Source organism: Arachis ipaensis, chromosome B3 (assembly GCF_059453495.1).
Source record: "Arachis ipaensis isolate K30076 ecotype BB chromosome B3, ASM5945349v1, whole genome shotgun sequence".
NCBI classification, from domain to species: domain Eukaryota; kingdom Viridiplantae; phylum Streptophyta; class Magnoliopsida; order Fabales; family Fabaceae; genus Arachis; species Arachis ipaensis.
In genome coordinates, this window is record NC_142438.1 from 107,165,293 (window position 1) to 107,180,245 (window position 14,953).

Here is a 14,953-nt window from a genome sequence, read left to right on the forward strand (position 1 = left end):
AAGCACCAAGGCAAGGTGGTGTAGGCAGCTGGGAAAAGAATCCCCAAACACAGAAAAATCGTCCATGAAGACCTCAATGAATTTTTCAATCATGTCCGAAAAGATGGACAGCATGCATCTTTGGAAAGTGGCAGGTGCATTGCACAACCCAAAGGGCATGCGTCTATAAGCAAAAACTCCATATGGACAAACAAATGATGTTTTCTCTTGATCACTAGGATCAACTACTATTTGGTTGTAGCCCGAATATCCATCCAAGAAGCAATAGTAAGCATGTCCGGCAAGCCTTTCAAGCATCTGATCCATGAATGGGAGTGGAAAATGATCTTTTCTGGTGGCTTCATTGAGTTTCCTGTAGTCTATGCACATCCTCCATCCAGTAACGGTTCTTGTGGGTATGAGTTCGTTCTTCTCATTTGGAACCACAGTTATGCCACCTTTCTTGGGCACTACATGGATGGGACTAACCCATGGGCTATCAGAAATGGGGTATATTACCCCTGCCTGCCATAACTTCCTCACTTCCTTTTGTACCACTTCTTTCATGACGGGATTCAATCTTCTCTGAGCTTGAATGGAGGGTCTAGCATCTTCTTCTAACAAGATTTTATGCATGCATATGGATGAACTTATCCCCTTCAAATCAGCTAGGGTCCATCCAATGGCATCTTGATGAGTTTGCAGCACCTTGATCAATTCTTCTTCCTGTTCTTGGCTCAAGGCCGAGCTAATGATAACAGGGTGACTCTCATCACTACCCAAGTATGCATACTTGAGATTAGGGGGCAATGCTTTGAGCTCAGGTTTTGGTGCTTCCTTTTCTTCTTTCACTTTCTCTGGCCTGCTTAGCATAGTTGTGTCATCATCCTTGATATCACTAACTTCAATATCCTTGGTGAACTCCTCCTCTGCTACTTCCTTTATTGTTTCCTCAAAAGTTTCTTGTACTGCAATGTCCACTACATCAACCCTCATGCATTCCCTTAGTGATTCTGATGGATAGCTCATTGCCTTGAATACATTAAACACCAATTTCTCATCATGGAGTCTAAGAGTGAGTTCACCCTTTTGTACATCTATGATGGCTCCAGCAGTAGCTAGGAAGGGTCTTCCCAGAATTATTGAAGCTTTGGCTTCTTCCTCCATATCTAACACCACAAAATCAGCAGGAAATATAAATTCTCCCACTTTCACCAACAAATCCTCAACTATCCCATGAGGGAATTTAAAAGTTCGATCTGCCAATTGGAGGGCCATTCTTGTTGGTTTGGCTTCTTCAATCTTCATTCTTCTCATCATTGTTAGTGACATCAAATTGATGCTGGCCCCTAAATCACACAAGGCCTTCTCCACCATGACTTCTCCTATAATACAGGGGATTTGGAAACTGCCTGGGTCCTTCAATTTCTGAGGCAATTTGTGCTGAATGATGGCACTGCATTCTTCAGTTAACAACACAGTTTCCTCATTTCTCCAGCTTCTCTTCTTGGTCATTAATTCTTTTAAGAATTTTGCATAGAGTGGCATTTGCTCTATTGCCTCAGCAAAGGGAATGTTGATTTGAAGCTTCTTGAAAATCTCCAAGAACCTGGAGAATTGGCCATCCTTTTCACTTTTCATCAAACGTTGAGGATAAGGTGCTTTAGGTGTGTAAGGCTTCAAGACCTCTTTTTCTTTTTCTTTTGTTGCAAACGGTGTAACAGATTGTCCTTGTTCTTTGTCTTTCACATTTTCCTTTGCTTCATCCTCTGTGGTTTCCCTTGAAATCTCCTTTAGATTCTTTCCACTTCTGAGGGTTATGGCCTTACATTCCTCCCTTGCAATAGCCTTGGCAGCATGAGAACTGCTTGTCCCAGGGGCTTGCTTAGTCAAATACAAAATTTGATTTTCTAGCTTCTGGATGGCAGCTCCTTGGTTTTGCAAGTTAGAATTTACTTCTTCCTTAAAAGCCTTCAATTCAATTATGTCTTGGCTCATGGTTGCAAGCATTCCTTCCATCCGGTTTAATTGATCTTGAAATTGTTGGTTCGGATTAGGTTGGGTATGTTGATTATTTTGGCCATGATATGATGATTGGGGGTAAGTGTGTTGTGTGGCTTGGTATGATCTTTGGTTGGAGTTTTGGTATGTGGAATTGTTTTGTTGGTTGTGGTTGTAAGGTTTGTGGTTTTGTGGTTGGGTTTGTTGGTTTCCCCACCCAAAGTTTGGGTGGTTTCTCCAGCCTGAGTTGTAAGTGTTGGAGTGTGGATCATATGATTGCCTTTGTTGGTTTCCCACATAGTTAACCTCATCCCAATCACCTCCTTCAATGCCTACTTCCTCTTGATCTTGTGTGTGTATTGCAGCCACTTGCTTTGTTTCTAATTGCCTGGTAAGCTCTGCTAGTTGCTTGGCAAACACCTTGTTTTGGGCTAGAATTGTATCAACATGGTTCAGCTCCATGACTCCCTTAGTGTTGTGCCTTTCTGATGCATAGTAGTACTCATTCTCAGCCACTGTCTCGATCACTTCAATGGCTTCTTCCACGGTCTTTTTCCTGTTCAATGAACCTCCTGATGAATGGTCTACAGCCTTCCTTGATTCATAAGAGAGCCCATCATAGAAGATGTGCAATTGCACCCAATCATGGAACATGTTTGGTGGGCATTTCCTTGTCAAGTCCTTGAATCTCTCCCATGCCTCGTAGAGAGTTTCACCATCTTGTTGTCTAAAAGTCTGGACCTCAGATCGAAGCCTATTGACCTTTTGTGGAGGGTAGAAACGTGCCAGAAACTTGCCTTCCACCTCATCCCATGTGGTTAGACTCCCCCTTGGGAATGATTCCAGCCACTTAGCTGCCTTGTCCCTAAGTGAAAATGGGAACAAGAGCAGTTTATAGGCATCTTCCTGGACTCCATTGGACTTCACAGTGTCACAAATTCTCAGGAATTTTGTGAGATGTTGGTTTGGGTCTTCGTTAGCACTTCCTCCAAAGGAACAATGATTTTCTACCAATGATATTAGCTGTGGCTTGAGCTCAAAATTGTTGGCCTGAATGGGTGGTTTCTGGATGCTACTACCACAATTCCCAGAGGTTGGGTTTATGTATGAACTAAGAACCCTCCTCTCAGGAATGGCATTGTTTCCATCAGCTCTCTCATGGTTGTGAACTTCTCTATCCATGTTGAGATCTAGAGCTTCCTCAAAATTGTCCTCAGATTCTCCTTCAGATTCCTCTTCTCCCACTACTCTCTTCCCTCTTGCTTCCCTTCTAAGTCTATGAAGGGTCCTTTCCGGTTCGGTATATGGAGGAGTTGATGTCCCTCCTCTCCTACCTGTCATACAAGAACACAGCTCAAACACAAACAAGTAAAATACTCTTGGTTAATGGAAGAGTATGGTTAGATCAATTGAGTTATTAAATCAAACAGTTAGTGAGTCAGTGAGTTAGTTGCATGGATTTAAAGGCATAAAGAAGGGAAGCATGTAACCAAGTGCAGAAATTAAAATTCAACAAGTATCTAGAACAGAATTAACAAAGCAAGAGAAAATTGCTCAATCTAGTTAGCTTCCAATTTGAGAATTGTCAATCGAAAACCAATCCCCGGCAACGGCGCCATAAACTTGATGCGCATAAATGTGTTATGCTACGATTTAGGAAATTGCACGATCGGCAAAATTCCTTCCGGCAAGTGCACCGGTTATCGTCGTCAAGTAAAAACTCACAATAGAGTGAGGTCGAATCCCACAAGGATTGGTTGAGTGAGCAATTCGGATTAGAAGTGTGTTCTAGTTGAGCGGAATCAAGATTTGAGATGATAATTGCGGAATGTAAAATTGGCGGGAAAAGTAAATGACAAGAAAATTAAATGGCTGAATCTTAAATTGCATGAATTAAAGAGCAGAATGTAAATTGCTGAAATTAAAAGGGAATGGGGATGATTGCAAGAATTGAATTGCAGAATGTAAAGAGAAAGTGGAAATCAGAAATGGGGAATTCATTGGGTTTAGGAGATATTGAAATCTCCGAATCAAAACATGTAAATCTCTTCCTCAACCAATGCATTCATTGAATTTTGCTTGGCAATCTTATATGATTGGATCCCAATTCCTTGGCTCACCAATGCTCTCTAAAAACAAACAAATTCCCAATCCCTTGGTTTAAATGTTCATAAGAAGAGATGATGCTTGATCACTGATTATACCACACAATTTCATGAACCACAATTTGGTAGGATTACATGTCACAATATCCATCCAAACCCCAATCCAATCCACTGTGAGAAAGCTTCTCTAGCATGAATCCTCCATTCCTTTCCCAAGGCTCCGAAGGATTCCAAGTATGAGTAGTCTCTTTCCCAAGACAACTACTCAATGGAATTAGATCGAGAAGCTTTCTAACAAAATTCAAGAGAAAAGGTTGAAGAAGAAGATAAACTATTATTGATTCATTGAATTACAATAGAGCTCCCTAACCCAATGAAGGGGGTTTAGTGAATCATAGCTCTGAATTCAATTACAAAGAAAAGGAAACTAGCTAAAAGTGAAAGTAAAAGTCCTCTCTAACTTAACTTCTATCCTATTTATACACTTTCTATATTGAGCTTCAGTTGTGCTTCTTGGGCTTTGAGGCCTCTCCTTGCTTTCCTTTTGCCTTGGGTTTATGATCCATAATCTTGATGAGGTTGTTGATCCAAGTCCTGTAACATTTATTGAGCCAACTTAGTGATAATCAAATAATGACACATGACTCAATAAATTGAGATTTCAAACTCATCAATCCTTCAGGCCCAATCCCATAAACCATGATATTCAATTGGGTTTCATACCAAAGTAGCTTAAGTTAATAATTGTGCTCAAAGACTAACTTAAATCACAATATTTTTGGCCCAGAAACCTTTTTCAAGAGTGGCGTTTAAGTTGTAGTTTAAGCTTAAACTGCAGCTTAAACGCCAGACACTTCCAGTGAGGCCATTTGTAGAAGCACGTTTAAGCTTCAGTTTAAGGTTAAACTGAAGCTTAAACGTGGAAATGGAAGAATGGTAGCCCTGGAGAGTAATGTAGTCGAACACGTTTAACCTCCAGTTTAAGGTTAAACTGGAGGTTAAACGTGGAAAAGGAATGAGGCATCCTGGAGGTCGAACACGTTTAACCTCCAGTTTGAGGTCAAACTGGAGGTTAAACGTGGAAAGGGGTGTAGGCATACTGGAGGTCGAACACGTTTAACCTCCAGTTTGAGGTCAAACTGGAGGTTAAACGTGGAAGCTTGGAATGGTGGCCCTGGAGGTGTCGAACACGTTTAACCTCCAGTTTGGGGTCAAACTGGAGGTTAAACGTGGAGATGGAGAGAGCAACCCTGGAGTGAGAAAACTATCGAACACGTTTAAGCTCCAGTTTGAGTCAAACTGGAGCTTAAACGTGGAATGGCCCCTGGTACTCTTCCTGGTTCTGGCGTTTAACCTCCAGTTTGAGGTCAAACTGGAGGTTAAACGTGGAACTCCTCCCTGGGTGGCATACTCATTCTGGCGTTTAACCTCCAGTTTGAGGTCAAACTGGAGGTTAAACGTGGAATGCTCCTTAAGTGAGGCTTTTCATTCTGGCGTTTAACCTCCAGTTTGAGGTCAAACTGGAGGTTAAACTTCAATCCCAGCATTTCTTATCCTTCATGATTTTGGCGTTTAAGCTCCAGTTTAGGCTTAAACTGGAACTTAAACTCCACATGTGATATTCAAGCTTCCTTTATTGATTTTGTTGCTTCCTTGCTTAGCCTCTTCTTCCCTGAAATCATCCAAACAATTGCATCAAAGTCTTGCAAAATTTCATGAGAAATCTTTCATTCATAGCATTTAAGTAATATAACTAAAACTCATGGAATTTGTATCAAAATCATATTGTTTGGATGGTTCATTACTTTGTTCTTCATTTAACCATTTTTGGTTACTTTAAGCTCAAGAAAATGCATAAAACAACTAAAACTAACAGAAAAATGCTAGTGAAACTAGCCTATGATGCCTTGGCATCATTGACAGAGGTGAACTAGTCCTTCAATTGAATGAGGACTCCCTTGTGTTTCAAACTCGAGGTCATCCTTCTGTAAACATGGAGAGGAAGCATAAAAAGCTTCTCTCAAAACAGAGTCAACCAGAGCCCCCACAGTTAAACTCTAAGTTTGGTGTTGGGAGGCCACAACCAAACTCTAAGTTTGGTGTTGAACTCCCATATCCAAACTCTAAGTTTAGTGTTGGGAAGTCTCAACAATGGTCTGAACATCTGTGAGGCTCCATGAGAGCCCACTGTCAAGCTATTGACATTAAAGAAGCGCTTGTTGGGAGGCAACCCAATTTTTATTTATCTAATTTTTATTTTCATTGTTTTTTATGTTTTATTAGGTTCATGATCATGTGGAGTCACAAAATAAATATAAAAGTTGAAAACAGAATCAAAAACAGCAGAAGAAAAATCACACCCTGGAGGAAGACCTTACTGGCATTTAAACGCCAGTAAGAAGCATCTAGCTGGCGTTCAACGCCAGAACAGAGCATGGTTCTGGTGCTGAACGCCCAAAATGGTCAGCATCTGGGCGTTTGAACGCCAGAATTGCACCCTGGAGAAGAGCTGGCGCTGAACGCCCAGAACAAGCATGGTTCTAGCGTTCAACGCCAGAAATGGGCAACAAATGGGCGTTCAACGCCCAAAACAAGCACCAATCTGGCGCTGAACGCCCAGAGTTGTGTGCAAGGGCATTTTGCATGCCCAATTTGGTGCAAGGTTGTAAATTCTTGAACACCTCAGGATCTGTGGACCCACAGGATCACCTCAGGATCTGTGGACCCCACAGGATCCCCACCTACCTCCACTCACTTCTTCTCACCCCTCTTTCACACAATCCCATAAACACTCTTCCCCAAAACTCTTCACCAATCACCTCAATCTCTCTTCCCTATCACTACTTCACCACTCACATCCATCCACTCTTCCCCATAAACCTACTTTATAAACTCCACCTACCTTCAAAATTTAAAATCAATTTCCCACCCAAACCCACCCTTATGGCCGAACCTTACCCCCACTCCCTTCCCTATATAAAGCCCTCCATTCTTCTTCATTTTCACACAACACAACCCTCTCTTCCCCTTCTTGGCCGAATACACCCCTCCCCCCTCTCCTCCATATTTTCTTCTTCTTCTTCATCTATTCTTTCTTCTCTTGCTCGAGGGCGAGTAATATTCTAAGTTTGGTGTGGTAAAAGCATAAGCTTTTTGCTTTTCCATTACCATTGATGGCACCTAAGACCGGAGAATCCTCTAGAAAAGGGAAAGGGAAGACAAAAGCTTCCACCTCCGAGTCATGGGAGATGGAAAGGTTCATCTCCAAATCCCATCAAGACTACTTCTATGATGTTGTGGCCAAGAAGAAGGTGATCCCTGAGGTCCCTTTCAAACTCAAGAGAAATGAGTATCCGGAGATCCGACATGAAATCCAAAGAAGAGGTTGGGAAGTTCTAACAAACCCCATCTAACAAGTCGGCATCCTAATGGTTCAAGAGTTCTATGCCAATGCATGGATCACTAGAAACCATGATCAAAGTAAGAACCCGAATCCAAAGAATTATCTCACCATGGTTCGGGGGAAATACTTAGATTTTAGTCCGGAAAATGTGAGGTTGGTGTTCAACTTGCCTATGATGCAAGGAGATGCACGCCCCTACACTAGAAGGGTCAACTTTAATCAAAGGTTGGACCAAGTCCTCATGGACATATGTGTGGAAGGAGCTCAATGGAAGATTGACTCCAAAGGTAAGCCGATTCAATTAAGAAGACTGGACCTCAAGCCTGTAGCTAGAGGATGGTTGGAATTCATCCAACGCTCCATCATCCCCACTAGCAACCGATCTGAAGTTACTGTGGATCGGGCCATCATGATTCATAGCATCATGATTGGAGAGGAAGTAGAAGTTCATGAAGTCATCTCTCTTGAACTCTACAAAATAGCCGAAAAGCCCTCCCCTGGGGCAAGGCTAGCTTTTCCTCATCTTATTTGCCATCTATGTTACTCAGCTGGAGCTTTCATAGAAGGAGACATACCCATTGAGGAAGAGAAGCCCATCACTAAGAAAAGGATGGAGCAAGCAAGAGAGCCCATTCATGGATCTCAAGAGACGCATGAAGCTCATCACCATGAGATCCCGGAGATGCCTCAAATGCATTTTCCTCCACAAAACTATTGGGAGAAAATCAACACATCCCTAGGAGAATTAAGTTCCAACATGGGACAATTAAGGGTGGAACATCAAGAGCACTCCATCATCCTTCATGAAATTAGAGAAGATCAAAAAGCAATGAGGGAGGAGCAACAAAGACAAGGAAGAGACATAGAAGAGCTCAAGGACATCATTGGTTCCTCAAGAAGGAAATGCCACCATCACTAAGGTGGACTCATTCCTTGTTCTTACATTCTCTGTTTTTCGTTTTCTATGTTAAGTGCTTATCTAAGTTTGTGTCTTATTACATGATCATTAGTAGTTAGTAACTATGTCTTAAAGTTATGAATGTCCTATGAATCCATCACCTCTCTTAAATGAAAAATGTTTTAATTCAAAAGAACAAGAAGTACATGAGTTTCAAATTTATCCTTGAACTTAGTTTAATTATATTGATGTGGTGACAATGCTTCTTGTTTTCTGAATGAATGCTTGAACAGTGCATATGTCTTTTGAAGTTATTGTTTAAGAATGTTAAATATGTTGGCTCTTGAAAGAATGATGACAAGGAGACATGTTATCTGATAATCTGAAAAATCATAAAAAATGATTCTTGAAGCAAGAAAAAGCAGCAATAAACAAAGCTTGTAGAAAAAAAAAGGCGAAAAAAAAAGAGCAAAAGCAAGCAGAAAAAGCCAAAAGCTCTTAAAACCAAGAGGCAAGAGCAAAAAGCTAGTAACCCTTAAAACCAAAAGGCAAGGGTAATAAAAAGGATCCCAAGGCTTTGAGCATCAGTGGATAGGAGGGCCTAAAGGAATAAAATCCTGGCCTAAGCGGCTAAACCAAGCTGTCCCTAACCATGTGCTTGTGGCGTGAAGGTGTCAAGTGAAAACTTGAGACTGAGCGGTTAAAGTCAAGGTCCAAAGCAAAAAAAGAGTGTGCTTAAGAACTCTGGACACCTCTAATTGGGGACTTTAGCAAAGCTGAGTCACAATCTGAAAAGGTTCACCCAATTATGTGTCTGTGGCATTTATGTATCCGGTGGTAATACTGGAAAACAAAGTGCTTAGGGCCACGGCCAAGACTCATAAAATAGCTGTATTCAAGAATCATCATACTGAACTAGGAGAATCAATAACACTATCTGAACTCTGAGTTCCTAAAGATGCCAATCATTCTGAACTTCAATGGATAAAGTGAGATGCCAAAACTATTCAAGAGGCAAAAAGCTACAAGTCCCGCTCATTCAATTGGAGCTATGTTTCATTGATAGTTTGGAATTTATAGTATATTCTCTTCTTTTTATCCTATTTGATTATCAGTTGCTTGGGGACAAGCAACAATTTAAGTTTGGTGTTGTGATGAGCGGATAATTTATACGCTTTTTGGCATTGTTTTTAGTATGTTTTTAGTAGAATCTAGTTACTTTTAGGGATGTTTTTATTAGTTTTTATGTTAAATTCACATTTCTGGACTTTACTATGAGTTTGTGTATTTTTCTGTGATTTCAGGTATTTTCTGGCTGAAATTGAGGGACTTGAGCAAAAATCAGATTCAGAGGTAGAAGAAGGACTGCTGATGCTGTTGGATTCTGACCTCTCTACACTCAAAATAGATTTTCTGGAGCTACAGAACTCAAAATGGCGCGCTTCCAATTGCGTTGGAAAGTAGACATCCAGAGCTTTCCAGCAATATATAGTAGTCAATACTTTGGCTGAGTTTAGATGACGTAAAAGGGCGTTGAACGCCAGTTCTACGCTGCTGTTTGGAGTTAAACGCCAGAAACACGTTACAACATGGCGTTCAACTCCAGAAAGAGCCTCTGCACGTGTAACATTCAAGCTCAGCCCAAGCACACACCAAGTGGGCCCCAGAAGTGGATTTATGCATCAATTACTTACTTCTGTAAACCCTAGTAACTAGTTTAGTATAAATAGGACCTTTTACTATTGTATTTGACATCCTGGATTGTATTTTTGATCCTGTGATCACGTTTTGGGGGCTGGCCTCTTGGCCATGCCTGGACCTTTCACTTATGTATTTTTAACGGTAGAGTTTCTACACTCCAAAGATTAAGGTGTGGAGCTCTGCTGTTCCTCATGAATTAATGCAAAGTACTACTATTTTTCTATTCAATTCAACTTATTCCGCTTCTAAGATATTCATTCGCACTTCAACATGAATGTGATGAACATGACAATCATCATCATTCCCCCACGAACGCGTGCCTGACAACCACTTTCGTTCTACCTTAGATTGAATGAGTATCTCTTGGATCTCCTAATTAGAATCTTCGTGGTATAAGCTAGATTGATGGCGGCATTCATGAGAGTCCAGAAAGTCTAAACCTTGTCTGTGGTATTCCGAATAGGATTCCGGGATTGAATGACTGTGACAAACTTCAAACTCGCGAGTGCTGGGCGTAGTGACAGAAGCAAAAGGAGGGGAATCCTATTCCTGTATGATCGAGAACCTCAGATGATTAGCCGTGCTGTGACACAGCATTTGGACCATTTTCACAAGAGGATGGGATGCAGCCATTGACAACGGTGATGCCTCCAGATGATTAGCCATGTAGTGACAGCGCATCGGACCATTTTCCAGAGAGGATCAAAATTAGCCATTGACAATGGTGATGTCCTTACATAAAGCCATCCATAGAAAGGAGTAGGATTGATTGGATGAAGACAACAGGAAAGCAGAAGTTTAGAGGGACGAAAGTATCTCTATACCTTTATCTGAAATTCTCACCAGTGATATACATAAGTATTTCTATCTTTATTTTCTGTTTAATAAGTATTATTTTTGAAAACTCCATAATCAATTATTATCCGCCTGACTGAGATTTACAAGGTGACCATAGCTTGCTTCATACCAACAATCTCCATGGGATCGACCCTTACTCACGTAAGGTTTATTACTTGGATGACCCAGTGCACTTGCTGGTTAGTTGTATTGAAGTTGTGAATGAAAAACGATTTATTAAGACGTGCGTACAGAGTTTTTAGCGCCGTTGCCTGAGATCACAATTTCGTGCACCACCTGCTGCACTGGTCATGCGTACGCATCGTCCATGCGTGTGGGTCGCTGCCAGCTTCTCAAAACATCAATTTCCTATGTTCCTTCCACTTTTTCATGCTTTTTTTTATCCTCTAAGCCATTCCTACCTTGGAAAACCTGAAATCACTTAACACACATATCACGGCATCGAATGGTAATAAGAGAAGATTAAAAATTAGTAATTTAAGGCCAAAGAAGCATGTTTTCAATTATAGCACAAAATTAGGAAGGAAAATGTAAAACATACGAATTATATGAATAAGTGTGAGAATAATGGATAAAATCCACTCAATTCAGCCTAAAATGTACCACGAAATAGTGGTGCATCAGGAAAATTTTAGGATCTTGCTTCTTACTTGGCAGATTCCTTTGAATAATTGCACTACACTCCTAATACCATTGTTTGGCCTCACTTTAGAGCTCTTTTCTTGGACAATAATTCTTTCATGAATTTAACATAAATCAGCATTTGTTCAAGTGCTTCTATGAATAGAATGTTGATGTGTAGTGTTTTGAATATATCCAAGAATTTGGAGTATTGCTTTTCTTTGTTCTCTCCCTGAAGTCTTTGAGGGTATGGAATTTTTGACTTATACTCAGGAACTAGAATCTTCACCTTGGGTTGCTCTACCTTGGCATGAACTGAGTTGGAGGGGGGCTTGCAGGGGCATGCTCTTCAGGGTCTCTGACTTTCTTCATAACTTCTTTAACTTGCTTCTCTTCACCAGAGGTTTGAGTATCTACCACTTTTTCACTAATCACATAGATGGCCTTGTATTCCTCTCTTGGATTTGGAATTGTATCACTATGAAAGGTGTTGGTAGGCCTCTCAACAACTTGCTTACTTAAGTGACCCAAACCTCTAAATTTCTGATGGAGACCCTAGTTTCCTGTATGAAACTATTTGTGTTTTTGGAGAGTTTTGCTAATGTTGTTTCCAAGCCTGAAGCTTTTTGAGGAACTGGGGTGTATTGTGTGATTGAGGAGTTTGATATTGATGGTTGAAATTATTTTGGTGGGGGTTGTTATTGTTGAAATTGGGCTGCCTTTGATTTTGATTTCTCCAGCCAATGTTTGGGTTATTTCTCTATCCTGGATTGTATGTTTTGGAAAAGGGATCATTGTTGGGTGGTCTTGAAGAATTACCCATATAATTAACCTGTTCAGCAAAAGGTTGCTCATAGCCATAGCTTCCAAATTGAGATACTCCACCACTCATGTCATAAGAATTATCTTGGATAGCCATAGATGAAACTTGCATACCTCCCAAGTGTTGAGTGATGGCATTAATCTGCTGAGACATGGCTTTGTTTTGAGCAAGAATGGCATCTAAGGCATCCAAATCCATGACTCCCTTCCTCATTGTTCTTTCTAAAGAGTACAAATACTGATTATTGGTCACCATCTCTGTAACACCCCAATTACTCTAAGTCTTACCTCTAGCCGTAAAGCAAAGGTTAATCAGAGGTTATGACAGTCCTAAGGCTTATACATATTTATATATAGAAGGGAATAATATATTCTAGAATCCTGATGAAGGATTAAGCTCAAAGATAGAATTACAAAAGCATGAAACGTTCACACGAAGCTAACGCAAAAGATACAAGGTATAGGTATAAGAGAATAAAACATATATAAATATAAGAATATAATAATCATAGAGAACTAGACGCAGCTTACAGAGTTTAAGTTGACTAGTTACAAATAGAAAGATACAGAGTTTTAGAATTAAAACAGCTTATACAACCTATCTCTCAAATAAGCCTATAAGGCCATAAAGATAAATATACAAAAGGTGAGAGAATACTATGACGAAAGTAAAACAGAAATAAACAAGGAACGAACCATACTCTGCTCTGTCACCATATTCGCAATCTCAACGAAGTAGATTACGACCTGCATCTGAAAAATAACAACAAAGTATGGAATGAGAACCGGAGGTTCTCAGTATGGTAACAATGCCCAATGATGTAAGATGTAAGGCTCTGGGACACTGAAGGCAATCATAGAACTTCACATCACATACGTATATTCAAGCTTAGAACAAAATAAATAAATATATAAAGAACTTAAACCATAAACTGGGTTATCTAAACTTAGGGGACTTCTAGCTAATACTAATCACAATGCTGTATCCCACAGCCTACGCCACCCTAACCTCCGTGCGATCCCATCGCCACCACCTACCTAACCTCCTCAGCACCAGACAATCACAATTAATGCAAACAAGAAAACCACAGGTAGTATTCATACATATACAAGTAATTTAAGAAGCAAGTAGGCAGGATATACAATTAGGCAAGCTCAAGTAATCAAAGCAATCAAGCACATAAGAGATGCATATGATGAATGTCTATCCTATTAGCTCGTGATATCACTTGTCGGTCCGTAAATGCCAACCCGACACATCCTCCCGGATGTAGCCTTTTCTGCCACGCCAGGGATATAGTGCCCTGCACACTCATGTAGCAGCTCTTCTGCTACGCCAGAGATATAGTGCCCTGCACACTCATGTAGTAAGGAGTCTACTATGCCAGGGATATAGGCCCCGCACACTTTCCTGTAGCAGAGAAGGAACCAACCACAACAAATCATGTAGCAGAACAATCTGCTACGCCGAGAATATAGGTCCCGCACACTCTCAACATTCAACAAGTTATGTGACAGAAACATCTGCCATGCCGGAGATATAGGCTCCGCACACTCTCACCAACAACTAATCATGCAGCAGAGAAAATCTGCTACGCCTAGGATATAGGCCCCGCACAATCTCAACATCCATTAAGATCATCATTTCTCTTCGAGTTCTCGACTTATCACAGCCATCGTCAGTTCATGATTTCCATTCCGAACTCATAGTTCATCAATTCCTCAATTCCAATACCATCCTCCTTTCTTATCTACCATAGCCATCCTCAATATACCAGAAACATAAGCCTCCGTTCTCTAACTTTTTAAAATAAAACTCAAATAAATTCTCCGAAAACTTTTCCATGTTTCAACGCTAAAAAATAAGCCCAAGAATCTTAAAATGGTGTCACAGAAGCTTACAAGCTTGTTGGGAAGGTGAAATAGTTGAAAACAAAGTTTAAGTTTGAGAAACAGCGCGTGTGCGTATGCACAGGGGTGTGTGTGCGCACGCCCAGGAAGTTTCAAAATGTGTGCGTACATACAGGGGTGTGCATACGCACAGGTACCAAAATTCACAATGTCTGTTCACTCGCACAACCAGTGCTAGCGCCCCCAACAGACTGACCTTCCCAACGTGTGCGTGCGCACAGGTAGTAAAACTTCCTTGGTGTGTGCGTGCGCACAAGGCTGTGCGGACGCACATACCAGAAATCACAAAATTCTGCAACTCTGTAGAATTTCAGATTTCAACACCAATCTTTGAATGATCATAACTTCCTCTACAAAATTCCAAATTTTACAAACTTTATATCAAATCGAAGGGTTTTCAATAATCTTTAATTCCAAACCAAATTCAACAAATTTTGAAAACCGAGGCAGAAGTTATGATCAGACAAATTTTACCAAAAATCTATTTTTACCCAAAACCTTATAACCTCAAATTTTAACCAATCTCAATCCAAACCAAATCAATCACATATCAACCATACCATAACAATCCAAAATTCATACCAAATACTACTTCAACCATTTTCTCAATCTCAAAAACCTCTAAGTCATTCCACAACTCTAAATCCAACCCAA

The 14,953-nt window shown here is 40.5% G+C and overlaps 1 non-coding gene across 1 annotated transcript; it reads left to right on the top strand.

Moving 5' to 3' along the window:
- The first annotated feature begins 2,632 nt into the window (after positions 1 to 2,632).
- LOC148571952 (small nucleolar RNA R71) lies at positions 2,633 to 2,736 on the top strand. The gene has a single exon (XR_015880267.1). It is a non-coding gene; the product is annotated as a small nucleolar RNA R71 (small nucleolar RNA).
- The last annotated feature ends 12,217 nt before the right edge of the window (positions 2,737 to 14,953 follow it).